General features: G+C 42.5%; 1 protein-coding gene and 1 pseudogene across 1 annotated transcript in view; both read right to left on the bottom strand.

Moving 5' to 3' along the window:
• Positions 1-26,673, bottom strand: part of SNX10 (sorting nexin 10) — a 197,447-nt gene that overhangs the window by 96,409 nt on the left and 74,365 nt on the right. The gene's annotated exons all lie outside the window — the stretch shown is intronic.
• Positions 6,429-26,673, bottom strand: part of LOC126950865 (60S ribosomal protein L23-like) — a 37,607-nt pseudogene continuing 17,362 nt past the window's right edge.

The raw sequence follows: 26,673 nt of genomic DNA, 5'->3' as shown, positions 1-26,673 counted from the left end.
GTAGTCTGATGAGATCATGTAATGAGGTGATGTTGGGTCCTCGGCTTTTAGAAAAGTCCGTACTCCAACCAAACAGGGCAACCCTTGCTTTTTAATCTGGTCTCTGTTGCATGGTCCAAGCACTTAGATTCTGCCTGTGGTTGGCTTTTTCATTCCAGCTGGTTCTGAGGTCAGGACCTGGGCCTGCTTGATTCTTCTGGCCATACTCAGGTTAGGTGACTTGCAACCTGGGGGTCCTTAGGAGCTGAAAAACAACTCATCATTTTGTTACATTTATTGTTGACAAAGTTGAACCAGATTGTATAGTTCCAGGGTTACATATGGTTACATTGAAAGATCTTTAAGGCATACTGAGAAAGGCGAGATAGAAAATATAGTGTGCTACTTGTTAAGGGTGCAGGGTCTTTACTGCAAATTGTCAGGTTCTTGGCATTTTGAACAGAGAATTGGACAAAATGCACAGCAAAGCAAGAAAAGAATTAAGCAACGAAAGCAGAGATTTATTGGAAATGAAAGTACACTTCACAGGGTAGGAGTAGCTGGAGCAGTGACTCAAGGGCCCTGATTGCGGGATCTTCTGGGGTCCAAATACCCTCCAGAGGTTTTCCATAGGCCATTTGGTGGATACGTCATGCAAATAAAGTAGTGGCCAACGATCAGTCTGATTGGTTGCAAAAAGCAACCAATCAAAGGCTAAAGTGAAATTACAAAGTTACACTCCTATGCAAACATCTGATTGGTTGCACAAAGCAACCAATCAGAGGTACTTTCCATTTTCCATCTGCCAGGCCGAAAGTGGGGGGCAGGAGTGGTTTGCAAAGGGTTTGCCTTTGGTCCTTTTGATACTTAGGTGTTGAAAGTTGGGGTTTTCCTTTTTAGTTCTAGGAAGTCAGCATGAATTGGCCTTAGGTTCCCTGCCTCCAGACCCTATTTTGCCCCACTACTGTTTATATATTTAAAGCTTTTTTTTTTCATTTATATATTTACCTATTATTTTATTTTGTTTCTTTTTTTTTTTTTTTTTTTGGTAGAGATGGTGGCATCTCACTACATTGCCCTGCTGGTCTCGAACTCCTGGCCTCGTGATCTTCCTGCCTTGGCCTCTCTAAAGTTTTAAAATAATAAAACTTCTATTTTTCTATGTACATATATTTATGTTATGTGAATATATGGTCTAGAAGGACAACTTCAAACTTTTATAAGAGATTACCTCTGGGGAGAGGAATGATCCAACATAGCTGGTAGCCTATATAATACCTTTGTGAGAACTTTTTAACGGTTACCTTTCTTTCAGACAATTTACTGCCATCTGCTGGAAAATTATCATTTAAAAATGTCAAACGTACTACCCTGTGAATAGTGACCCCTAGGGTTGCTCATGGCACAACTTGCACATAGTCTGTGGCCTTAGAGGATGTTCCTCGAGACTGAGATCAAGTTTTATTCTGAGGTCTATACAAAATAAGTCAATTTGACCACATGGATAAACACTAGCTTTCAATGTGTTAAAATTTATTTTGTAACATTTCTACATACAAAAGCAGCTAAGTTTTGGAGAGGTGAGTATCGTGGGTTAAATTGTGGGTTATGTCACTGGCAAAATCAGAGACTCACTACTTCCAAGTGCAGGGAGGATTGAGCAGCAGCAACTGGGTACTAAACAAGACAAGTTACCTCTCAGGTCCTTCCTTTCGAATAGCAGGAATGCAGTATATTCTTGCATAATAAAGTATTTCTCAGTACCGGGTGTCCGTTTTCTTCCCTTCATGTTTCAAATCAGGGAGGAAGAATTGGTAAAGTAGTTGCAGCAATTGCTTCTGGCAGTTTACAATATTTTTGAAATATTAAGCAATTCAAATTACCAATTTCTATATATGTGAGTTTAGACATAACACCAGTGAAATATGATACTGATTTTTATATTGTTAAAGCAAAGTAAACATGGCCTGAGAAGGACTCTGTACTTCTTTTTTTCTTTTTTTTTTGAGACAGAGTTTTGCTCTTCTCACCCAGGCTGGAGTGCACTGGTGCGATCTCAGCTCACTACAACCTCCAACTCCCCGGTTCAAGCAATTTTCCTGCCCCAGCCTCCCGAGTAGCTGGGATTATAGGCACCTGCCACCACATCTGGCTAATTTTTGTATTTTTAGTAGAGACAGGTTTCACCATGTTGGCCAGGCTGGTCTCTAACTCCTGACCTCAGGTGATCTACCCACCTCGGCCTCCCAAAGTGCTGGGATTACAGGCGTGAGCCACCATGCTTGACCAGGACTCTAATTCTATATTTGAGTCCTTATGGACACACCATAACCTACCTTAATAGGTAGACAAGATTGAAAACCTAACTTAGCAGTATGCACCTGCAACAATATAGCTGAGTCTTGGCCAATCCCAGCACCTGTAACTACTCATCGCTGTTGAGTGTGCAAACTATGTTTAAATAAGGCAAATGCCAAGCTGTAACCAATTCAGCTGCTTCTGTACGTCACCTCCAATTTGTGTACATCACTTTCCTTTTTTGTCTATAAATTTGTTCTGACCACAAGGCATCCCTGGAGTCTCTGAATCTGCTGTGATTCTGGGGGCTGTGCAATTCGCAAATCATTCATTGCTCAATTAAACTCCTTTAAATTTAATTCAGCTGAAGTTTTTCTTTTAACAATGTTCAAATTGTGAATAATTTTATTTGTATGAAAATATAAGGGCAAAGGGAAAACTTCCTCTTCATCCTTAGAAAGTTCGCTGAAAAATCAACTCACAAAAAACAGATTAAGCCAGGTGTGGTGGCTCACACCTATCATGCTGGCACTTTGGGAGGCTGAGGTGGGAGGATCCCTTCAGGCCAGGAGTTCAAGGCCAGCTTGGGCAACATAGTGAGAACTCGTCTCTACAAGAAATTTTTAAAAATTTTCCCGGCTTGGTGGCACATGCCTTGGTCCCAGCTACTCAGGAGGCTGAAGCAGAAGAGCCCAGGAGTTTGAGGTTACAGTGAGCTATGACGATACCACTGCACACCAGCTTGGGCAACAAAGTGAAATCCCATCTCTTTTTTTATTATTGTTATTTTTATTTTTTCAGACCCCAGTGGGTCCGGAGTTGGTTCCTTCCAGTGGGTTCGTGGTCTCGCTGACTTCAAGAATGAAGCCAGAGGCTGGGCGTGGGGGCTCATGCCTATAATCTCCACACTTGGGGAGGCCGAGGCAGGCAGATCACCTGAGGTGGGGAGTTCGAGACCAGCCTGACCAAAATGGAGAAACCCCGTCTCTACTAAAAATAAAAAATTAGCCAGGTGTGGTGCTGCATGCCTGTAATCCCAACTACTCAGGAAGGTAAGGCAGGATAATTGCATGAACCCAGGAGGCAGAAGTTGTGGTGAGCCGAGATTGTGCCATTGCACTCCAGTCTGGGCAACAAAAGTGAAACTCCGTCTCAAAAAACAAAAAAAAAGAATGAAGCCACGGACCTTCATGATGAGTATTACAGCTCTTAAAAATGGCAGGGACCCAAAGAGTGAGCCATAGCCAGGCTTATTACGAAGAGCGAAAGAACAAAGCTTCCACAGCATGGAAAGGGACCCAAGCAGGTTGCCACTGCTGGCTTGGGGGTGGGGAGTGGCCAGGTTTTGTTCCCTTATTGGCCCTGCCCATGTTCCATTTATGTCCTATCAGAGTGCGCTTTTTTCAATCCTCCCCGTGATTGGCTACTTTTAGAATCCTGCTGATTGGTGCATTTTACAGAGTGCTGATTGGTGCGTTTTACAGCGCACTGATTGGTGCATTTTACAATCCTCTTGCTAGATACAGAGCACTGATGGGTGTGTTTTCTGATTGGTGCATTTTACAATCTCTCTTGCTAGCTACAGAGCACTGATTGGTGTGTTTTACAATCCTCTTGTAAGACAGAAAAGTTCTCCAAGTTCCCACTAGACCCAGGAAGTCCAGCTGTCTTCACCTCTCACCAGCTCTTAAAAAAAAAAAAAAAGAGCAGAAATTGGAGTAAAGGCATACAAATGTATTATTGTATGTACAGGTGAGAATCACAAAGTGATTGCCCAGTATCCCAATGGGGCCCAAATACTTATATAGCTTTTTTCTTCTTCTTCTTCTTCTTTTTTTTTTTTTTTTTTTTTTTTTTTTGAGACCGCGTCTGGCTGTGTCACCCAGGCTGGAGGGCAGTGGCGTGATATCCGCAACCTCCATCTCCTGGGTTCAAACAATTATCCCTGGCTCAGCCTCCCAAGTAGCTGGGATTACAGGTGCCTGACACTACACTGGGCTAATTTTTGTATTTTTAGTAGAGACGGGGTTTTGCCATATTGGCCAGGCTGCTCTCAAACTTCTGACCTCAGGTGATCTACCCGCCTGGGCATCCCAAAGTGCTGGGATTACAGGCATGAGCCACCTCGCCCAGCCTTGTATAGCCTTATTTTTAGAAGGGAATGAGGAGATGGAAAAGTGTGGGCTATTTTAGGGGGCTAGTAAATGATTTTTAGGAACACTCAATGGGCATGAAGAACATACAATGACCTAGGACAAAGTCTGTTGGGTCCACAGGGCAAAAAATGGTTTGTGACAAAAGGCTGTCTGGGTTTGTTGAGAGACTTTAGTCTTTCTTCCTGTGATAAGAGTTCAGTTAATGAAAAATCAGGGACGGACCAGAGGTCATTGTTTTCTTCTTTGGCAGATCTGAACTCTAGTCAGACAAAGGAAATTTAGAGAACAACTTCATCCTGCCTTTGGAAGGGATAGAGGATTGAGAGACTGTGGCAGGGGGAGGAAGCAGTGGGGTGGGGAACAATTGTTCTCCTTGGTTGGTCCTTCAGATCTTCATGTAGATAGGGGAAAAGTCTCTTCTAGCATCTGTTGATCTCTACAGGACTTTAATTCAAAATATTCATTATACCAGGGAGCCACATTTGGAGATGAAGTTTTCTGTGCACTCAAAAATATTAAGTAACCAGGCCTGGTGGCTCACACTTGTAATCCCAGCACTTTGGAAGGCCAATGCAGGAAGATCACTTGAGCCCAGATGTTTGAGATCAACCTGAGCAACATAGTAAGACTCCATCTCCACAAAAATTAAAAACATTAGCTGCGCATGGTGGCATACGCCTGCAGTCCCAGCTACCTGGGAGGCTGAGGTGGGAGGCTCACTAGAGCCCAGGAGGTTGAGGCTGCAGTGAGTTGTGATTGTGCCACTGCACTCCAACCCAGGTGACAGAACAAGACTGCTCAAAAAATTAAAAAAATAATATTTCATTACGTTTTTAAAACATCAGCCAGGTGTGGTGGCTCAAGCCTATAATCCCAGTACTTTGTTGCACTCCAGCCTGGGTGACAGAGTGAGACTCTGTCTCAAAAAATAATAATAATAATAACAAATAAATAAATAAATAAATAATTTCTTTTCTTTTCTTTTTTCTTTTTTTTTTTTTTTTGAGATAAAGTTTCACTCTTGTTACCGAGGCTGGAGTGCAATGGCGCCATCTTGGCTCACTGTAACCTCCGCCTCTGGGTTCAAGCGATTCTCCCACCTCAGCCTCCCGAGTGGCTGGGATTACAGGCGCCCGCCACCATGCCCGGCTAATTTTTTGTATTTTTAGTAAAGACAGGGTTTCACCATGTTGGCCAGTCTGGTCTCGAAATACCGACCTCAGGTGATCCTCCTGCCTTGGCCTTCCAAAGTGCTGGGATTACAGGCGTGAGCCACTGTGCCTGTCCCTAAATAATTTATTTTTAATATTTTATGTTTAGGCTGGGCACGGTGTTTCGTGGGCACGCGCCTGTAGTTCCAGCTACTCGGGAGGCTGAGACAGGAGAATCGCTTGAACCTGGGAGGCGGAGGTTGCAATGAGCCAGGATCTCACCACTGCACTCCAACCTGGGCTACAAGAGCAAAACCTCGTCTCAAAAAAAAAAAAAAAAAACAAAGAAAGAAAGAAAAAAGAAATCTGGTGGGGCGTGGTGGCTCACTCCTTTAATCCTAGCACTTTGGGAGACCGAGGCTGGTGGATCACCTGAAGTAAGGAGTTCAAGACCAGCCTGGCTAACATGATGAAACCCCGTCTCTACAAAAATACAAAAATTAGCTGGGCATGATGGCGGGTGCCTGTAATCCCAGATACTCGGGAGGCTGAGGCAGGAGAATTGCTTGAATCCAGGAGGCAGAGGTTGCAGTGAGCAGAGATCACACCACTGCCCTCCAGCCTAGGCAACAGAGCAAGACTCCGTCTCAAAAAAAAAAAAAAAAAAAAAAAAAAAGAAGAAGAAAAGAAAAGTCTATTAAATAAGATTTATTTTTGCTTTTTAATTTTTTCTCAAGAAACACACCTCTGCCTTCATGTTTTAATTAAATTTATTTATTTATTTGTTTATTTATTTTTGAGGGGGCAGAGGACAAATACTTGTTAATGGGTTTTAAGATTTTTTTTTACAACTATAACAGATAATCATGCAATGCTGCCAGTATTGAACCCAATCCGGGGCCACAAGTCTGCACACTCCTTTGCTACTGGTCCTGTAATGGCAGAACCTTTCATCTAGTCTTTATTTTTTATTATGACCCCTGCATTATCTTCAAAATAAAGAAACACTCCATCTTTTCTCCATATGACTTTCATTGTCAAATGACCGCTGCTGGATGTACCTTTTTTCTGAGCTCTGGTTTGTCTTTCTTGACTGTGGCCATCCCCATGTCACCCACACTGGCAGGGAAGTCTGTTCATCCGTCCCTGATCCTCTTCCCGGAGATGATATACGGATTTTTGGCTCCTGTGTTCTCAGCACCGTTGAGCAGGGATCCTACCAGAAGACCCGAGGAAATCTAGAATTTCGCACCAGAGGACTCACTTTATCCTCGCTTCGATATCTTGAACGCCAGAAAGAAGGAAAAAGGCAATTGACTTATCTTTTTTTAGAAACAGGGTCTTGCTGTGTCTCCCAGGCTGACGCGAAAGAAGGAAAAAGGCAATTGACTTATCTTTTTTTAGAAACAGGGTCTTGCTGTGTCTCCCAGGCTGGAGTGCAGTAGCTCAAACACAGTTCACTGCAGCCTCCACCTCCTGGGCTCAAGCAATCTTTCCACCTCAGCCTCTTGAGTAGCTGGGACCACAGACATGCACCACCACGCCTAAGTTAATTTTCTTTTTTTGTAGAGATGAAGGTATTGCCATGTTGCCAGGCTGGTCTCAAACTCCTGGGCTCATGCAATCATCCCACTTCGACCTCCCGAAGCACTGGGATTACAGGTGTGAGCCTCCATGCTCAACCTAGCATTTTAATTTTGATAGGTGATATTGAATGTGTTAGAAGATGAATAACTTGGATAACGCATATGGAACTTTTGATTAAAATATATTCAAATTTTGTTCATTTGACTTTAGCTACATCTTGTTTTTAATACTTTAGATATTTACTGTTGATAGAAGACAAATTATGTCAAAATCTTGATAACAAAATTAATGATTTAGACAAAATAAAATTAAGAAAAATAACTTTATGGAATAAATATATAATAATTTTGAATTACGAATGAGTTTATCACTCTTGTAAAAACACCAGTCCATCAACAGAACACCCAGACATGCCCAATAATAAAGAAACTCTGTAATCTTTGATATTTTTCCAAACATAAAAACACGAGTATGAATGTATTTTTCAATTTTGACATTGTGAAGCTAGATCTGTCAAAGTAGGGGAATAGAATATATTTAACTTCACAGTTTGTCAGTTTGATTTATATCTTGTAAATATTTAGTCATTTGAAATACAACTCTCGGCCGGGTGTGGTGGCTCACGCCTGTAATCCAGCACTTTGGGAGGCCGAGGTGGGTGGACCACCTGAGGTCAGGAGTTCGAGACCAGCCTGGCCAACATGGTGAAACTCTGTCTCTACTAAAAATATACAAAATTAGCTGGGCGTGGTGATGGGCGCCTGTAATCCCAGCTACTTGGGAGGCTGAGGCAGGAGAATTGCTTGAACCTGGGTGGTGGAGGTTGCAGTGAGCCGAGAGCACCCCACTGCATTCCAGCCTGGGTGACAGAGCGAGACTCCATCTCAAAAAAAAAAAGAAATACAACTCTCATGCCAGGTGTAGTGGCTCATACCTATAATCCCAGCACTTGGGGAGGCCGAGGCAGGTGGGTCACTTGAGACCCAGAGTTCGAGACCAGCCTCACCAACATGGCAAAACCCCATCTCTATGAAAAATCAAAAAATTAGCCCAGCGTGGTGGCATGTGCCTAAAGTCTCAGCTACTCAGGAGGCTCAGGCAGGAGAATCGCTTGATCCCGGGAGGCAGAGGTTGCAGCGAGCCAAGATCGTGCCACTGCACTCCAGCCTGGGCGACAGAATGAGACTCCATCTCAAAAAAAAGAAAAAGAAAAAGAAATGCATCTCCATTTTACATTTGGCCCAGGACCTATAAATATTAGGGGCACATTTATGAATATATACATATATATTTTTTAATATCACATGATAAATATCATTTCAAGATACATCATAGATCTAAATATGAAAGGTAAAACTATCTTTTAGTTGAGAAATTAGAATGCTGTTTGCTGAATATAGGCAAAAAGTTTTTTAAACGGCATAAAAAGCATTAAACAGGCCGGGCGCGGTGGCTCAAGCCTGTAATCCCAGCACTTTGGGAGGCCGAGGCGGGCGGATCACGAGGTCAGGAGATCGAGACCATCCTGGCTGACACGGTGAAACCCCGTCTCTACTAAGAAATACAAAAAACTAGCCGGGCGAGGTGGCGGGCGCCTGTAGTCCCAGCTACTGGGGAGGCTGAGGCAGGAGAATGGCGTGAACCCGGGAGGCGGAGCTTGCAGTGAGCTGAGATCCGGCCACTGCACTCCAGCCTGGGCGGCAGAGCGAGACTCCGTCTCAAAAAAAAAAAAAAAAAAAAAAAAAAAAAAAAAAAAAAAGCATTAAACATCAGGAAAATCTGATAAATTGGACTACATTAAAAGTAAGTAGTTCTGTTCATCAAGACACATTAAGAGAGTGAAAAAATTAAGAGTGGGAGAAATATTTTCAATATATACATCTGACAAGCTACTTGTATCTAGAACACATAAACAACTCCTTAAAATCAATTGTTTTAAAAAGCCAGAAAACTCAATAGAAAAATGGGCCAAGCCTTGAATTTCCCATAAGATATCCAAATAAATAAGAAATATATAAACATATAAAATAATATTCAATTTTGTTAGTTATCAGTGAAATATACAGTAAAACCACTGACACAGCTGGGCACTGTGGCTCACACCTGTAATCTCAGCACTTTGGGACACTGAAGCAAGATTACTTAAGCCCAGGATTTTGAGACCAGCCTGGCCAACATGAAGAGACACCCTCTCTACAAAAAAGTTTTAAAATTAGCTGGGCATGGTGGTGCACACCTATGATCCCAGCTACTCAAGAAGCTGACGTGGGAGGATTGCTTGAGCCCAGGAGGCCAAGGCAGCAGTGAGCTGTATTCACACCACTGCACTCCAGCCACGATGACAGAGAAGAAACTGTCTCAAGAAACAAAAAACAAACAAAAAACACTGACCAGAATAAAACTAGTAATACTAAATTTTGCTGAGGATGTGGAGCAACTAGAACTCTCATAATTCACTTTTGGGTTTTTTGTTTGTTTGTTTTGTTTTTGAGACAGAGTTTCACTCTTTCTGTCCAGGCTGGAGTGCAGTGGCATGATCTCGGCTCACTGCAACCTCCACCTCCCAGGTTCAAGCAATTCTCCTGTCTCAGCTTCCTGAGTAGCTGGGATTACAGCCACCTGCCACCACACCTGGCTAATTAGTTGTATTTTTAGTAGAGATGGGGTTTCATCATGTTGACCAGGCTAGTCTTGAAGTTGACTAGGCTAGTCTTGAACTCCTGACCTCAGGTGAGCCACCTGCCTCGGCATCCCAAAGTGCTGGAATTACAGGTATGAGCCACCGCACCCAGTCTCATAATTCACTTTGGAAAATCATTTGGTATTATTTATTATGGACACATCCCCTATGGACCAGTGAATGCACTTCTGGATGTATAACCAGGAGAAATGCACCTGCACGCACATATTTCTAAATAGCATGTATAAGAATGTTCCTAGCAACAATATGCATAATATCCCCAAACTATCAGTGACGCAAATGACCATCAACATCGGGAGAGATAAGTAAATTATGGAATATTCACACAACACTAGGAGTGAACTTACACCAATTGCTGTACACAACAATATGGATGACTCGTAAGCATGATGTTTAGTGAAAGAAGCCAAATGCCAAAGAGTATATAAAATACAAAACAGGCAGAACTCCCTAGAATCACCACTGAGGTTCAGTCTGTGGTTCTGCTGGACCTGACAATGGTCTTAGCCTCCCTGCGTGAGATTATGCTTTCATTGCTTCACTGTTTGGCAAGTTTCTTTTCACTGCCTCTCAAGTATCACTGGAAAATACACATGGAGCTTCAAGGATTTCCCTGCTCAACATTTACATCAGCATGAACTACAGCAAAAATTTGAGCAGTATGACTTCCATGAGGGTTTTCATTCACCACAGGTGGACTTTTCCCTGGGCCAGCATGAACTGACTTTACAGCCCTGTAAAGCATGCTTGAGCCAACAATAAATGATTTTATGTGACTGACTCCATCATAGTGGAACAAATGGCCTTCATGAGCAAATTTTCTGCCATCCCAACTAGATGCGACTATTACATTAATTACTGCAGAGTGCATTTTTCTCATTGAACACCATCTTGTATGCAGTTTCTTGAGCTGCTGCCCAGCTACCCTGGCCTCTGATCCAGAGACACAATTGATGATACCTTACTGTTGGTTATGGAGGTATCATCATTATTATTCATTTATTATTACTAGGGGCAGCAGTGGGCGCACCTTTCTGAAACTGGTCAAAAGGAAAATAATGTAGAATGGAACAAGACTTGGGAATTGGGTGGGATATAGTGAGAATGTCTTTTGTGTATATGACTCAGTCCTTTTGGAAAAAAGGAAATTCGAATATGATAGTTTGATATTTTGTCTGTATAAAAATATGTCATGTTGAAACATCAATATCAGCTGCAACTAGCTGGGATCAAAAAAATTGTCATTTTTGGGTCACATACTATAATAACAGATAACATATAGTCTTTTTAGCCTCAATATCCCAATCACATTTGTTTGTTTGTTTGTTTGTTTGTTTTTGGAAACAGTCTCACTCTCTCACCCAGGCTGGAGTGCAGTGGCAGGATCTCAGTTCACTGCAACCTCCACCTCCCGGGTTCAAGCGATTCTCCTGCCTCAGCCTCCCAAGTAGCTGGGATGACAGGCGCCCACCACCACGTCCAGCTAATTTTTGTATTCTTTAGTAGAGACAGATCACAAGGTCAGGAGATCCAGACCATCCTGGCTAACATGGTGAAACCCCATCTCTACTAAAAATACAAAAAATTAGTCGGGCATGGTGGCAGGCACCTGTGTTCCCAGCCACTCGGGAGGCTGAGGCAGGAGAATCACTTGAACCCGGGAGGTGGAGGTTGCAGTGAACTGATATATATATATATATATATATATATGCATGTATATATACATTATATATACATGCATATATAAAATATTTGTAATAGCTATTGCTGGCAAGTATGTAGGGGAAAGGATATTTCCACATTGTTCTTGAAAATGTGCAGTGTTATAGCATCTTTTGAAAAAGCAATTTATTGGCCGGGCGCGGTGGCTCACGCCTGTAATCCCAGCACTTTGGGAGGCCAAGACGGGCGGATCACAAGGTCAGGAGATCGAGACCATCCTGGCTAACACGGTGAAACCCCGACTCTACTAAAATACAAAAAAAATTAGCCAGGCATGGTGGCAGGTGCCTGTAGTCCCAGTTATTCAGGAGGCTGAGGCAGGAGAATGGCGTAAACCCGGGAGGCGGAGCTTGCAGTGAGCCGCGATGGCGCCACCGCACTCCAGCCTGGGTGACAGAGCGAGACTCCGTCTCAAAAAAAAAAAAAAAAAGAAAAAACAATTTAGCAACATTTACTACAATTAAAAGTACATACATCCTTCAAACCCAAAAGTCCACTTCTTAGAACCTATATAAAAAGAACTTTATAAGGAAATTTTACTAAAGGATGGTGATTGTTTATAGGAGCCAAAAACCAAAAAAAAAAAAAAAAAAAAAAAAAAAAAAAAAAGAACTCGTATCAACACAGAATGCCTGTATAGGTTGCATTTTATCCACACCATGAAATATTTTACAGCCATTCAGACTAATTAATTAGCACTCTATCAGTTGACTTGAGGAATTTTCATGATTGTAAAATGAAAGGTAAGGTACAGCCGGGCACAGTGGCTCACGCCTGTAATCCCAGTACTTTGCGAGGCTGAAATGGGTGGGTCATCTGCGGTCGGGAGTTCAAGACCAGCCTGGCCAACATGGCGAAACCCCACCTTTATTAAAAATACAAAAAAAATTAGCCAGGCGTGGTGGTGGGCACCTGTAACCCCAGCTACTCGGGAGGCTGAGGGAGGAGAATAACTTGAACCCGGGAGGTGGAGGTTGCAGTGAGCCTAGATAGTGCCACTGTACTCCAGCCTGGGCTACAGAGCGAGACTTTGTCTCAAAAAAAAAGGTAAGGTAAAAAAACTGTGTATGATCCAATTTTGGATAGCATACACAGATACATACATTTTAAAAACTGCATGTGTGTATATATATGTATATATGTTTATGTGTGTTTATATATGTATACATAATTCTACATATGTATTTCTATATACACAATATATATTTTTATGATCACATGTATACAAAGAAGAATATGAAAGGGCATATTAACTAGGTAGTTAATATAGCTTATCTAGAAGTAAAGATGGGAGTGTGTGAAGTGTTCATGTTGTGGACATGTTACCGGTGGATGCCATCCAAGTTACTCCAAGTTACTGGCAGCACATCTGTACGGGTCCCCAGCAACTTCAGTTCTTGCCTCCCCAGAAGAAAGAATTTGACTGAGAGACATAAAACAGAAAAAGGGACGAGGCAAGTTTCAGAGCAGGAGTGGAAGTTTATTTTAAAAGGCTTTAGAACAAGAAAGAAAGGAAGGTGTGTTTGGAACAGACCCAGGAAGGCACATGAAGTTTAAAGAGCCAAGTGCCCCGTTTAACCGTGATCCTAGGACTTTATAGGCTCACCTCTTTCCCATGATTCTTCCCTTAGGGTGGGCTTTCCACATGTACAGAGCTCTTCTCAACCTTGGGAAGTGAGCACATGCAGTGTGCTTAGGAAGCTGTACCTATGACCACGTGAGACTTTCTTCCCTTTTTCCGGTGGAGTGTACCCAGAAGGTCATATTTTGCCACTTCGTCTCTTAGTGCACATGCCCAAGAAGTTTCTTCCCCCTGACATCTGCATTCAATTAACACTTTTTTTTTTTTTTTTTTTTCTTGAGACGGTTTCGCTTTTGTTGCCCAGGCTGGAGTGCAATGGTGCGATCTCGGCTCACTGCAACCTCTGCTTCCAGGTTCAGGTCATTCTTCTGCCTCACCCTCCTGAGTAGCTGGGATTACAGGCACCTGCCACCACACCCGGCTAATTTTTTTGTACTTTTAGTAGAGCTGGGGTTTCACGACGTTGACCAGGCTGGTCTCAAACTCCCAACCTCAGGTGATCTGCCAGCCTCAGCCTCCCAAAGTGCTGGGATTACAGGTGTGAGCCACCACACCCAGCCCACTTAACACTTTTAATGTTAATAGCTGTGGATCATCAGGAGATTGTCTCTCCCTGCCACCCTGAGTGGGCTGCTAAATTATCATTTTTAGAGAGGCAGTGTGATAATTGTTGAATCATTACCTGATGTTCCTAGTGGGTTGGGGGAGAGCCCTCTCCTACCCTGCTCATGCCTATCTAAATATCTGTAACAGATAGAGCTGGGGGAAAGTTTTCCAAATAAATACTGCATGAATGATATGATTCTTTTTACTTACAATTTTATATATGTGTGTTTGTATAAAAAATAATAAAGGCCAGGTGCAGTGGCTCATGCCTGTAATTCCAACACTTTGGGATGCCAAAGTAGGAAGATTGCTTGAGACCAGGAGTTCGAGACGAGCCTAGGTTGATATAGTGAGACCTTATCTCTACAAAAAATTTTAAAAATTAGCTGGGCATGATGGCAGGCACCTGTAGTCTCAGCTACTTGGGAGGCTGAGATGGGGTGATTGCTTGAGCCCTTTAGGTCAAGGCTACAGTGAGCAGTGATCTTATCACTGCACTCCAGCCTGAGTGCTGAGCCTGTTTCTCAAAAATAAAAAATTAAAATAAATAAAAATAAGTAAGGCCGGGCATGGTGGCTCATGCCTGTAATCCCAGAACTTTGGGAGGCCGAGGCAGGCGGATTACAAGGTCAGGAGATTGAGACCACCCTGGCTAACATGGTGAAACCCCATCTCTGCTAAATAATACAAAAAATTAGCCAGGCATGGTGGCGGGCACCTGTAGTCCCAGCTACTCGGGAGGCTGAGGCAGGAGAATGGCGTGAACCTGGGAGGCGGAGCTTTCAGTGAGCCAAGATAGCACCATTGCACTCTAGCCTGGGTGACAGAGCAAGACTCTGTCTCAAAAATAAATAAATAAATAAAAATAAAAATAAGTAATAAAAGTTTAAAGAGTAAAATAAAAGTTGAGGCAACACCACAGATTCAATACAATCTTTATCAAAATCTCAGCTGATTTTTTTGCATTAATTGATAAGCTGATCTTAAAATTCATATGGGAATGTGAAGGACTCAGAACAGCCAAAACAATCTTGAATAACAGAACAAATTTGGAGGACTCACACGTCCCAATTTCAAAATTTGCTACAAAGTCATAGCAATCAGGCTAGGCACTGTGGCCCATATTACCATTCCAGCACTTTAGGAGGCCAAAGCAGGAGGATCAGTTGAGCCCAGGAGTTGGGCAACATAGTGAGTCCCTGTCTCTATTTTAAAAAAAGCTACAGCAGTCAAGACAGTGTAGTATTGCATAAGGAAAGACATATAGATCAGTGGAATAGACATAAGTACAAAATAAATTCTTACATTTATGGTCAATGGATTTTTAGCAAGGGTGCCAAGATAATTCAATGGAAGAAAGAATAATTTTTTCAACCAATGGTGCGGGGACAACTGGATATCCATATGCAAAAGAATGAAGTTGGGTTTCCTGCCTCACACCATATACAAAAGTTAATTCAAAACAGATCATAGACCTGAGTGCAAAAACAACTATAAAACTCAGAAGAAAACTTAGGAGTTAATCTTTATGATCTTGGATTAGGCAATAGTTTTTTAGATATGACACCAAAAGCTCAAGCAACAAAATAAAACAAATTGTAACAAAAGTTAAACTTTTGTGCTTTGGAGGATACCATGAAGAAAGTGAAAAGAGGCTGGGATAGTGGCTAATACCTGTAATCTCAGTGCTTTGGGAGGCTGAGATAGGAGAATCGCTTGAGCCCAAGAGTTCAAACCTGCAGTGAGCTATGATTGCACCACTGTACTCCAGCCAGGGCCACAGAGTGAGATCTTATCTCGAAAAAAAAAAAAAAAAAAAAAAGGCTATTTTGTGTAGAAAAAAAAGAAGAAAGAAAAATGAAAATTAAAAAAAAAAAAAAGAAAGGGAAAAGATAATTCCACAATATGTGAGAAAACGTTTGCAAACAATATATTTGATAAAGGGTTGGAATTCAAGATATATAAAGAATTTTATAACTCAACAACAAAAAAAGATAAACGGTCTAGTTTTTTTAATGGGCAAATGACTAGGTAGACATTTCTCCAAAGAAGATACAAGGATACCTGGTTTTATTGCACTTTGCTTTATTGTGCTTTACAGATAACTGTGTTTTTTACAAATTGAAGGTTTGTGGCAACCCTACATCAAACAAGTCTATGGGCACCATTTTTCCAACAGCTCACAATGTATAACTGTGTCACATTTTGATAATTCTTATAATATTTTAAATGTTTTCATAATTATTATAATGGTATGTTGATCTGTGATCAATGATCTTTGATATTGCTATTGTTATTGCTTTGGGGCACTAGGAACTGTGTCCATATGAGGCAGTGAACTTAATTAACATTGTATGTGTTACGACTGCTCCACTAACTGACCCGTCCCTTATTGCTCTCCCTCTCCTAGGACCTTCCTATTCCCTGAGACACAACAATATTGAAATAAATAACCCTACAATGGCCTCTAAGTATTCAAGTGAAAGCAAGATTCACACATTTCTTACTTTACATAAAAGGTAGAAATAATTAAGCCTGGGCTGGGTGCAGTGTCTCACGCCTGTAATCCCACACTTTGGAAGGCTGAGGCAGGCAGATCACCTGAGGTCAGGAGTTTGAGACCAGCCTGACCAACACGGAGAAACCCCCCTCTACTAAAAATACAAAATTACCTGGGTTTGGTGGTGCATGCCCATAATCCCAGCTACTCGGGAGGCCGAGGCAGGAGAATCACTTGAACCTGGGAGGCGGAGGTTGTAGTGAGTCAAAATCATGCCATTGCACTCCAGCCTGGGCGAAAAGAGTGAAACACGGTTTAAAAAAAAAAAAAAGAAAAGAAAAGAAAAAAAAAAAAGAAATAAATAAACCTAATGAGGAAGGCATGCTAAGACCAAGATAGGACAAAACTAGACCTCTTGCATCAAAGAGCCAAGTTATGAATGCAAGGAAAAGAGCTTTTTTTTAACCAAATAAAAGATCTCACATATATATTATTGAGCCAGCCTACTAATGCAGAGCATATAAACAAAGAGAAAAAACATTTTCCCAATAAAACATGCCCAACTGTTCAGATAGTGTTGACATTTTCAGCTTGCTATGGTAAGATGATAGTGACCTTGATACAGCATAAGCATGTGTGCCATCTCATGTGACATTGCTAATAGGCCCAGCTTGGTTCTTCTCCAATGTCTTCTCTTGTGTGGAGACCAGCTTTGTCAGGGAGACCCTAAACTAGCGGTGCTAGAGGAATTAAAGACACACACACAGAAATATAGAGGTGTGGAGTGGGAAATCAGGGGTCTCACAGCCTTCAGAGCTGAGAGCCCTGAACAGAGATTTACTTACATATTTATTGACAGCAAACCAGTGATAAGCATTGTTTCTTTAGATTATAGATTAACTAAAAGTATTCCTTATGTGAAACAAAGGGATGGGCCAAAGTAAAGGGATGAGTCTAGCTAGTAATCTGCAGCAGGAGCATGTCCTTAAGGCACAGATCACGCATGCCATTGTTTATTGTTTGTGATTTAAGAACACCTTTAAGCAGTTTTCCACCCTAGGTGGGCCAGGTGTTCCTTGCCCTCATTCCGGTAAACCCACAACCTTCCAGTGTGGGCGTCATGGCCATCACGAACATCTCACAGTGCTGCAGAGATTTTGTTTATGGCCAGTTTTGGGGCCAGTTTATGGCCAGATTTTGGAGGCCTATTCCCAACATCTTGGAGTTGTACCTGATTTTATTACCAATTTTCATTCAAATCCACTGCAGGATGAACCGTTTTGCTTTTGTTTCTTGGCCAGAAATTGCTTGATTTTGAAAGTCTTGTGAGAAGACATGGCAAGAAATGGAGTCAACATCACACAGCACAATGGCAGAGAAAGGAGGCAAAACAAGTTCTCGAAAGGAATTTAAAATGTTACTTCAGGCCGGGCGCGGTGGCTCAAGCCTGTAATCCCAGCACTTTGGGAGGCCGAGACGGGCGGATCACGAGGTCAGGAGATCGAGACCATGCTGGTTAACATGGTGAAACCCCGTCTCTACTAAAAAATACAAAAAATTAGCCGGGTGAGGTGGCGGGTGCCTGTAGTCCCAGCTACTCGGGAGGCTGAGGCAGGAGAATGGCGTGAACCCGGGAGGCGGAGCTTGCAGTGAGCTGAGATCCGGCCACTGCACTCCAGCCTGGGTGACAGCGCGAGACTCCGTCTCAAAAAAAAAAAAAAAAAAATGTTACTTCAATGAATGCACAAATGATTAGAAAGCAAAACAGCCTTATCGGTGATATGGAGAAACTAAGTGGTTTGGATAGAAGATCAAAACAGTCACAATGTTCCCTTAATCCAAAGCCTAATCCAGATCAAGGCCCTAACTCTCTTCAATTCTATGAAGGTTGAGAGGTGAGGAAGCTGCAGAAGAAAAGTTAGAAGCCAGCAGGAGGTTAGTTCATGAGGAAACAAGCCATCTCCGTTAAATAAAACTGCAAGGTTTCAAGCTCATTCTTTCTGGTAAAAAACAAAACAAAATTAAACAAAAAAAGTACAAGGTGAAGGAGCAAGTGCTGATGGAGAAGCTCCAGCAAGTTATCGAGAAGATCTACTTAAGGTAATTGATGAAGGTACATTGAACAACAGATTTCCAATTTAGATGAAACAATTTAGATGGAAGAAGATGTCATCTAGGACTTTCATAGGTAAAGAGAAGTCAATGGCTAGCTTCTAAGGATGGGCTGGCTCTCTTGTTAGGAGTTGTTGCAGCTGGTGACTTTAAGTTGAAGCCAATGCTCATTTGCCATTTCAGAAATCTGAGGTCCTTAGAAATTGTGCTGAATCTACTCTGCCTGTGTTCTATAAATGAAACAACAAAGCCTGAATCACAGCATATCTGTTTACAACATGGTTTACTGATTATTGTAAGTCTACTGGTGAAACACACTGCTCAGAATATTACTGCTTATTGACAACGCACCTGGTCACTCAGGAGCTTGATGGAGCTGTACAAGGAGATTAATGTTGTCTTATGTTCATGAACCCAACATCCATTCTGCAGCCCATGGATCAAGGAGCCATTTTGACTTTCAAGTGTTATTATTTAAGAAATACTGGCAGGGCGCGGTGGCTCAAGCCTGTAATCCCAGCACTTTGGGAGGCCGAGACGGGCGGATCACGAGGTCAGGAGATCGAGACCAGCCTGGCTAACACGGTGAAACCCCGTCTCTACTAAAAAAAATACAAAAAACTAGCCGGGCGTGGTGGCAGGCGCCTGTAGTCCCAGCTACTCAGGAGGCTGAGGCAGGAGAATGGCGTGAACCCGGGAGGCGGAGCTTGCAGTGAGCTGAGATCCGGCCACTGCACTCCAGCCTGGGCGACAGAGCCAGACTCCATCTCAAAAAAAAAAAAAGAAAAAAAAGAAATACTGATCAGGCGCGGTGGCTCATGCCTGTAATCCCAGCACTTTGGGAGGCCGAGGAAGGTGGATTACCTGAGGTCAGGAGTTCAAGACCAACCTGGCCAACATGGTGAAATCCTGTCTCTACCAAAAATACAAAAATTAGCTGGGCATGGTGGTGGGCGCTTGTAATCCCAGCTACTCAGGAGGCTGATGCAGGAGAATCGCTTGAATCCAGGAGGTGGAAGTTGCAGTGAGCCAAGATCGTGCCATTGCACTCCAGCCTGGGTGACAAGAGTGAAATTCTGTCCCAGAAAAAAGAAAAAAAGAAAAAGAAAAACAAATACTGGCCAGGCGCAGAGGCTCACACTTGCAATCCCAGCACTTTGGGAAAGGCCAAGGCGGGTGGATCACCTGAGGTCAGGAGTTTGAAACCAGCCTGGCCAACAAGGCGCAACCCCATTTCTACTAAAAATACAAAAAAATTAGCCTGGCATGGTGGTGCACACCTGTAATCTCAGCTACTTGGGAGGCTGAGGCAAGAGAATTGCATGAACCTGGGAGGCGGAGGTTACAGTTAGCCTAGATGGTGCCACTGTACTCCAGCCTGGGTGACACAGCAAGACTCCTTCTCAAAAAAAAAAAGGAAAGAAAGAAAAGAAGTACACTTTGTAAAGCTATAGCTGCTGTAGATGGTTCCTGTGATGGGTCTGGGCAAAATACATTGAAAACCTTCTGGAAAGGATCCACCATTCTGAATGCCATTAAGAACATTTGTGGGAGGAAGTAAAAATGACAACATTCACAGGAGTTTGGAATGAGTTGATTCCAACCCTCATGGATGACTTGGAAGGGCTCAAGATTTCAGTGAGGAAGTCACTGCAGACGTGGTGGAAATAGCAAGAGAACTGGAATTAGAAATGGAGCCTGGAGATGTGATTGAATTGCTGTAATCTCATGATCAAACTTGAATGGATGTGCAGTTGCTTCTTATGGATGAGCCAAGAAAGTGGTGTTTTGAGAAACCAGGAATGTACTCCTGGTGAAGATGCTGTGAATATTGCTGAAATGACAACAAAAGATTTAGAATATTCCATCAACGTGATAAAGCAGTGGCAAGGTTTGAAAGAATTGACTCCAATTAAAAAAAAATTCTTCCGCTGGGCGCGGTGGCTCAGGCCTGTAATCCCAGCACTTTGGGAGGCCAAGGCGGGCAGATCACGAGGTCAGGAGATTGAGATCATCCTGGCTAACACGGTGAAACTCTGTCTCTACTAAAAATACAAAAAAAATTAGCCGGGCGTTGTGGTGGGTGCCTATAGTCCCAACTACTCCGGAGGCTGAGGCAGGAGAATGGCGTGAACCTGGGAGGCGGGGCTTGCAGTGAGCCGAGATCATGCCACTGCACTCCAGCCTGGGCCACAGAGTGAGACTCCATCTCAAAAAAACAAAAATAAAAACATTATGCTAAATGAAAGAAGCCAGTCACAAAGACCACATATTATATGATTCTATCTATATAAAATATCTAGAAAAGGCAAGTGCATAGAGATATTATCAGGTGCTAAACTTTTCTTCCCATGTTTTTCACAATGACATCAGTTGAATTTGTGTAGCATATATATACAAAGGATAAAAACCAGAAATCTGCCAGCGTGGGCACCGTAGTGAGACTCTGTCCCTACAAAATATTTTAAAAATTAGCCAAGTGTGGTGTTGCGTGCCTGTAGTCCCAGCTACTCAGGAGGCTGAGACAGAAGGATCATTTGAGCCCAGGAGTATGAGGCTGAAGTAAGCTCTGATGGCCACTGCACTCCAGCCTGGGGACAGAGCCAGAGCCGGTCTCTACAAAGAAACAGACAGACAAACAAACGAACCCAGAAATCGAACCCAGAAATAAAGCAGGAACCATAAAAATATGAAAACTGGAAGCAACAAGTTACTCTCAAAGGATTCCATTTATTTATTTAGAGACAGGGTCTTGCTTTTTTGACCAGGTTGGAGGGCAGTGGCACAATCATAGCTCCCTGCAGCCTCAAATTCCTGGGCTCCAGCAATCCTCCTACCTCAGCCTCCCAAGTAGCTGGAACCACAGGTATGTGCCACTATGCCCAGCTAAATTTATATTTTGTTTTTGGTTTTTTTTTTTTTTTTTTTTTGGTAGATTTGGGATCTCACTATGTTGCCCAAACTGACCTCAAAAACCTAGGCTCAAGCAATCCTCCCACCTCAGCCTCCCAGAGTATTGGGATTACAGGCGTGAGCCATCACGCCCAGCCTCAGAGGATTCTTCAGGTAGCCACAGGTCTGGCCCACAGTGAGAGCAGGTGTTGCTGAGAAAATGCATCAGTTCTGATAACAGCTGTCATGCCCCATGTCCCAGGCATTATTCTTATCATCTTACTTAATCCTTCAATATCCCTGCCATGCAAGTGGCCAAAGTACAAAATATTTAATAGGGGAAAATATAGGCATTCCTTGTTATATGTTACTTTGCCCCTGCCATAACCCATTTGTTTGACATCGTTGGAGAATAAAATGTTACACATTTTTAGATAAGATTAAAAAAAATAATAATAACACTCCTGCTCACCTAGAGGATTCTAGCCAGTATGACTGTCTGCAACAAAGTTCACAGTCATGATTATTATAAGACCCAACACTAAAACCCATTACTAAAACCCAACACTTCACATGTAGCAAGACCCTTAAAACTCATAGTTAGACCTCTTTTCCTCTTATTTACTGCAATTCTGGACTTTCTAGTAGGCCGTAAAACAGAAGGGGGACAGGACATGTTCAGGGTAGGCATCATGATATCGGAAAGGAAAGAGAAAAACTTTTCGAAAAGCAAGTCTGAAAAGATCCCCTAAATCCCAACACCACTGCAAGACTGATGTCCATCTTCCTCATCAGACTATGGGCTTCCTGAAGGCAGGAACTGTGCTGCCTGTAGACTCCTGAAGTTCCAGATACGGACCCGAACACAGGCTCTAGGTCCTTAATAAAGTCATAAGGATGGGAGGGGAAGGAAAGAAAGCAGAAAGCAAACTGAAAAGAACATTCTTGAAAAAAACCCTTACCAAAAATGTCCCTATTAAATTAATAGGGACTAAAGTTGCTAAATTAATAGGATTAAAGTTGCTAATCCTAAGGGCAACTTTTTTCTTTTTCTTTCTTTCTTTCTTTTTTTAAGACAGGGTCTTGCCCTGTTGCCCAGGCTGGAGTTCAGTGACCCAGTCACAGCTCACCGAAGCCTTGACCTCCTGGGCTCAAGCAATCCTCCCACCTCAGCCTTGCTAGCAGCTGGGACTATAGGCACATGCCACCACATCCAGCTAATTTTCATATTTTTTGTAGAGACGGAGTTTCACCATGTTGCTCAGGCTGGTCTCAAACTCCTGGGCTCAAGCGATCTCCCTGCCTCAGCCTCTCAAAGTGCTGGGATTACAAGTGTGAGCCACCACACCTGGCTCCAACTTTTCTTCTGTAGAAATAAATCCCCAACTAATAACAAAATTGTGTGGAGAAGAGAAAGAGGATACATAGATTTCCCCTGTAATATCTATTTCATAAAGCAAAAGGAAACTTGCAAAGACAAATATTAGGAGAAAAAACAGCCCATATCTTTGCTTTAAGCATCCGAATAGAGGTATCTCTTCTTTTCTTCCCTGGGTACACCTTGGTGAAGCCCTAAAGAGATTATACCTTGATTCTGAAATTTTTAAAATTTTACTATCAAGAGAGACTTTCAGTTTCCAGGTGACAATGAAATTAACCATAGAAACATTCCATTCCTAGGCTAGGTGCGGTTGCTTACACCTGCAGTCCCAGCACTTTGGGAGGCAGAGGCAGATGGATCACTTGAGCCCAGGAGTTCGAGAGTGACACAGCAAGAGCATCGCCATCTTGGACAAGCACTGCCATTTTAAAGTTCCCCTTCATCAAAAACTGCCTAAATCCAAAGGGCATCAGCCTAATAGCTAATGTCAGCATGAGCATAAACCACAAATGACATCTCTGACCAGAAACATTCCAACCCTAAGATAAACCCCTCCCCAACCAGAGACGTGCCACCCCCAAGGTAACCTCCCCTCCAACCAGAGACATTCCAACCCTGCAATAAACTTCTCCTCCACACAGAAACATTCCAAGCCTGTAATAAACTCTCTCACCTTAAAACCCTTAAATACTCTTAGTCTGTAAGAGAGAGTGCTCCCGACTGAAATCGACCAGAAACCCCTCTCAGGTTTATTCTCCAAAATAAACCTGTCTTTAACTATTGAGCCGCTTTTCGTGTTTCTTTCCTCTTTCTTAAACTCTTACAGAGACCAGTCCAGACAACATGGCGAAACCCCATCTCCACAAAAACTACAAAGATTAGTTGGGTGTGGTGTCATGTGCTTGTAATCCCAGCTACTCAGGAGACTGAGGTGGGAGGGGTGGGAGGATCACTTGGGCCCAGAAGGGGCTCAAGGCTGCAGTGAGCCATGTTTACACCACTGCATTCCAATCTGGGTGACAAAGGGAGACCCTGTCTCAAAAACAAAAACAACAATAATAACAACAAAAAGGAAACATTCCATTCCTTTGTAATCAATACCAAGTAGCATTTAATTGTGTGAGGCAACAATAAGACAAAGTGAATTACAGTCCATCCTGTTCCCATGGCTCATCTGGACAGTCTCCCTATCTGTGATTCACTTTTCTTGGAAGTTAGTGTGAACCAAACGAAGCCAGTCATGAGCTGCCCTGGAGTATGTTGCCTGTACAGGAATGAATGTACTTCAGCTGTATAACAAAACCTACTTGTTTTTAAAGCATCCATACCTACTTGTTTTTAAATCAATAATTGAAATGGCTTGTTATTTTTTCTCCACAATTATTTCTGTGTAAGAAAAGCCATCAAAGCATAAACCAAAAATAAAATTCTAAGGCCTCCCAACCATCTAAACGAACTTGCTCCTCAGCCAGGGCTGTTAAAATGTAACATGAAGGACTGGTTCAGGCCATGAAGGGAAGTGGGGGTCAGACATGCCTCATTATACCTCTGCCATTAACATCAACACAGACTTTCAGTCTGATAAGAAGCATTTTACAGCCTGTTCTCTCTGAAGCCTGCTAGCTAAAAGCTTCATCTGTCTCCACAACTTCTTATCGTAACCCAAACATTTCTTTCTATTGATCCCAGGTCTTTAGACAAACTCAACTAATTGTCAACCAGAAAATGCTGAAATTTACCTTAGCCTGGAAGTCCCCCACCCACCCCACTTTGAGTTGTCCCGCCTTTCTGGAGCAGACCAATGTATTTCTTAAATGTACTTGATTGATGACTCATGTCTCCCAAAAATGTATAAAACCAAGCTGCACCCAAACCACCTCAGGCACATGTTGCCAGGACCTCCTGCGGCTGTGTCACAGGCACATCCTCAACCTTGGCAAAATAAACTTTCTAAATTAACTGAGACCTATCTCAGATTTTCTGAGGTTCACAAAAGTAAATCCAGAACCATAGACTATCATAATCTCAGCCCCTGCTTTCATTTATGTTTATCTTCTTAAGGTTTGTTCATTCATTCGACAGGTACTTACTGAGCATCTATTTTGTGTCAGCCCACAAGCCAGCTTTTTCAATAGACATTATCCCTGTCCTCATGAAGCTAACAATCTATTAGGAAAGATGAATTTTAATCCAGTAACCACAAAAATAATTAAGTATAATCTGCTTTAAGTGCTATGAAGAAAAAGTACTAAGTGTTATAAAAGTAAAAACTGACAGAACCGACCTCGTCTAGAGGAATCAGGAAAGGTTTCACTGAGAAAAGAGATTTGACATGACATCTGATGTTTTTGGCATTTAGAATCACACGTTCAGAGGCCCTGTGGCTGAAGCACAGCACCCGGGAGGACCACTGGAGATCAAATTGCAAAGGTAGTTATAAAAGATGAAGCTGCAAAAATGTTTACAAAGACTTACAGCCAGGTTAGGGATTTTGGACTAAATCCTAAAACATCATGATGTCAGTAAGGAGTTTTAGATAGAACAGGAATGTGATCAGATTTCCATTTTGAGATCACTCAGAAGAGTGGCTGTTACAGGGTCTCCCCATATTGCCCCGACTGGTCTTGACTCCTGGGCTCAATCAATCCTCCAGCCTCAACCTCCCAAAGTGCTGGGATTGCACTGAACCACTGTGCTCAGCCTTGAACAAGATTTAGAAGAACTAATACAAGGAGACTAGAGAGCGATAACAAATATTTGAGTGAGAGATGATGATAACTGGCTTAGGGTGTTGGCATTGAGTATGAAGAACTGAAAGTTTTAAGAAGTATTTAGAAGGCAAAATTGATGGTTGTGGTTAACTGTAAGTGGTTTACTTGGCAGTAATTTTATTTATTTATTTATTTATTTCTATCAGGTGCTCATAGTGAATTGGCAGTAATTTCAGAGAAGAAGATTATTCTCATAATGCATAAGAGGTAGTAAGTTAGAATGGGAAAAGCCTGGGTGGTAGAAGCAAAAGTATATTCAATTTTCATCTCTGCTCCTTGTTAGCTGTGTAGTCTTGGACTTGTTATTTAACTTCTCGGAGCTTTAATTTATTTATAAGTAACCCATGTTAATGTCACTCTATAAACTCAGATGTGCAAGAAATATCTTGACTTTAAAAAAAGTCAACAAACTAGCTTTTAGCTGGGCGTGGTGGCTTACACCTATAAGTCCGGCACTTTGGGAGGCTGAGGCGGGTGGATCACTTGAGGTCAGGAGTTCCAGACTAGCCTAGCCAACGTGGTGAAACTCCATCTCTACTAAAAATACAAAAATTAGCCAGGTGTAATGTCGCATGCCTGTAGTCCCGGCTACTCAGGGGGCTGAGACAGGAGAATCGCTCGAACCCAGGAGGCGGAAGTTGCAGTGAGCTGAGATCATACCACTGCACTCCAGCTTGGGTGACAGAGTGAGACTTCATTTCAACAACAACAATAAAAAAAGAAGAAAGTAAAGAAATAAAAGAATGGCTATTCTATAGACACAGTAAAAAAGTGAGACTTCATTTCAAAAAAAAAAAAGGCTGGGTGTGGTGGCTCACGGCTGTAATCCCAGCACTTTGGGAGGCCAAGGCAGGTGGATCACAAGGTCAAGAGATCGAGACCATCCTGGCCAACATGGTGAAACACCGTCTCTACTAAAAAAAGTACAAAAAAATTAGCCAGGCATAGTGGTGAATGCCTGTAGTCGCAGCTACTTGGGAGGCTGAGGCAGGAGAATCACTTGAACCCGGGAGGCAGAGGTTGCAGTGAGCCAAGATTGCGCCACTGCACTCCAGCCTGGCGACAGAGCGAGACGCTGTCTCAAAAAAAAATAAAAGAAAGTGAAGAAATATAAAAGAATGGCTGCTCTATAGACAGAGTAGCCCCAAGGGCTGCTGGTTGCCCATTTTTTGGCTATTTTTTTATTATAAGTTAAACAAGGGGTGGATTATTTATGCCTCCCCTTTTTAGACCAT

This window comes from Macaca thibetana, chromosome 3, assembly GCF_024542745.1.
Source record: "Macaca thibetana thibetana isolate TM-01 chromosome 3, ASM2454274v1, whole genome shotgun sequence".
In the NCBI taxonomy this organism is placed as follows: Eukaryota; Metazoa; Chordata; class Mammalia; order Primates; family Cercopithecidae; genus Macaca; species Macaca thibetana.
The sequence above is the reverse complement of the archived record's forward strand: the minus strand, read 5'-3'. Positions and strand labels throughout refer to the sequence as shown.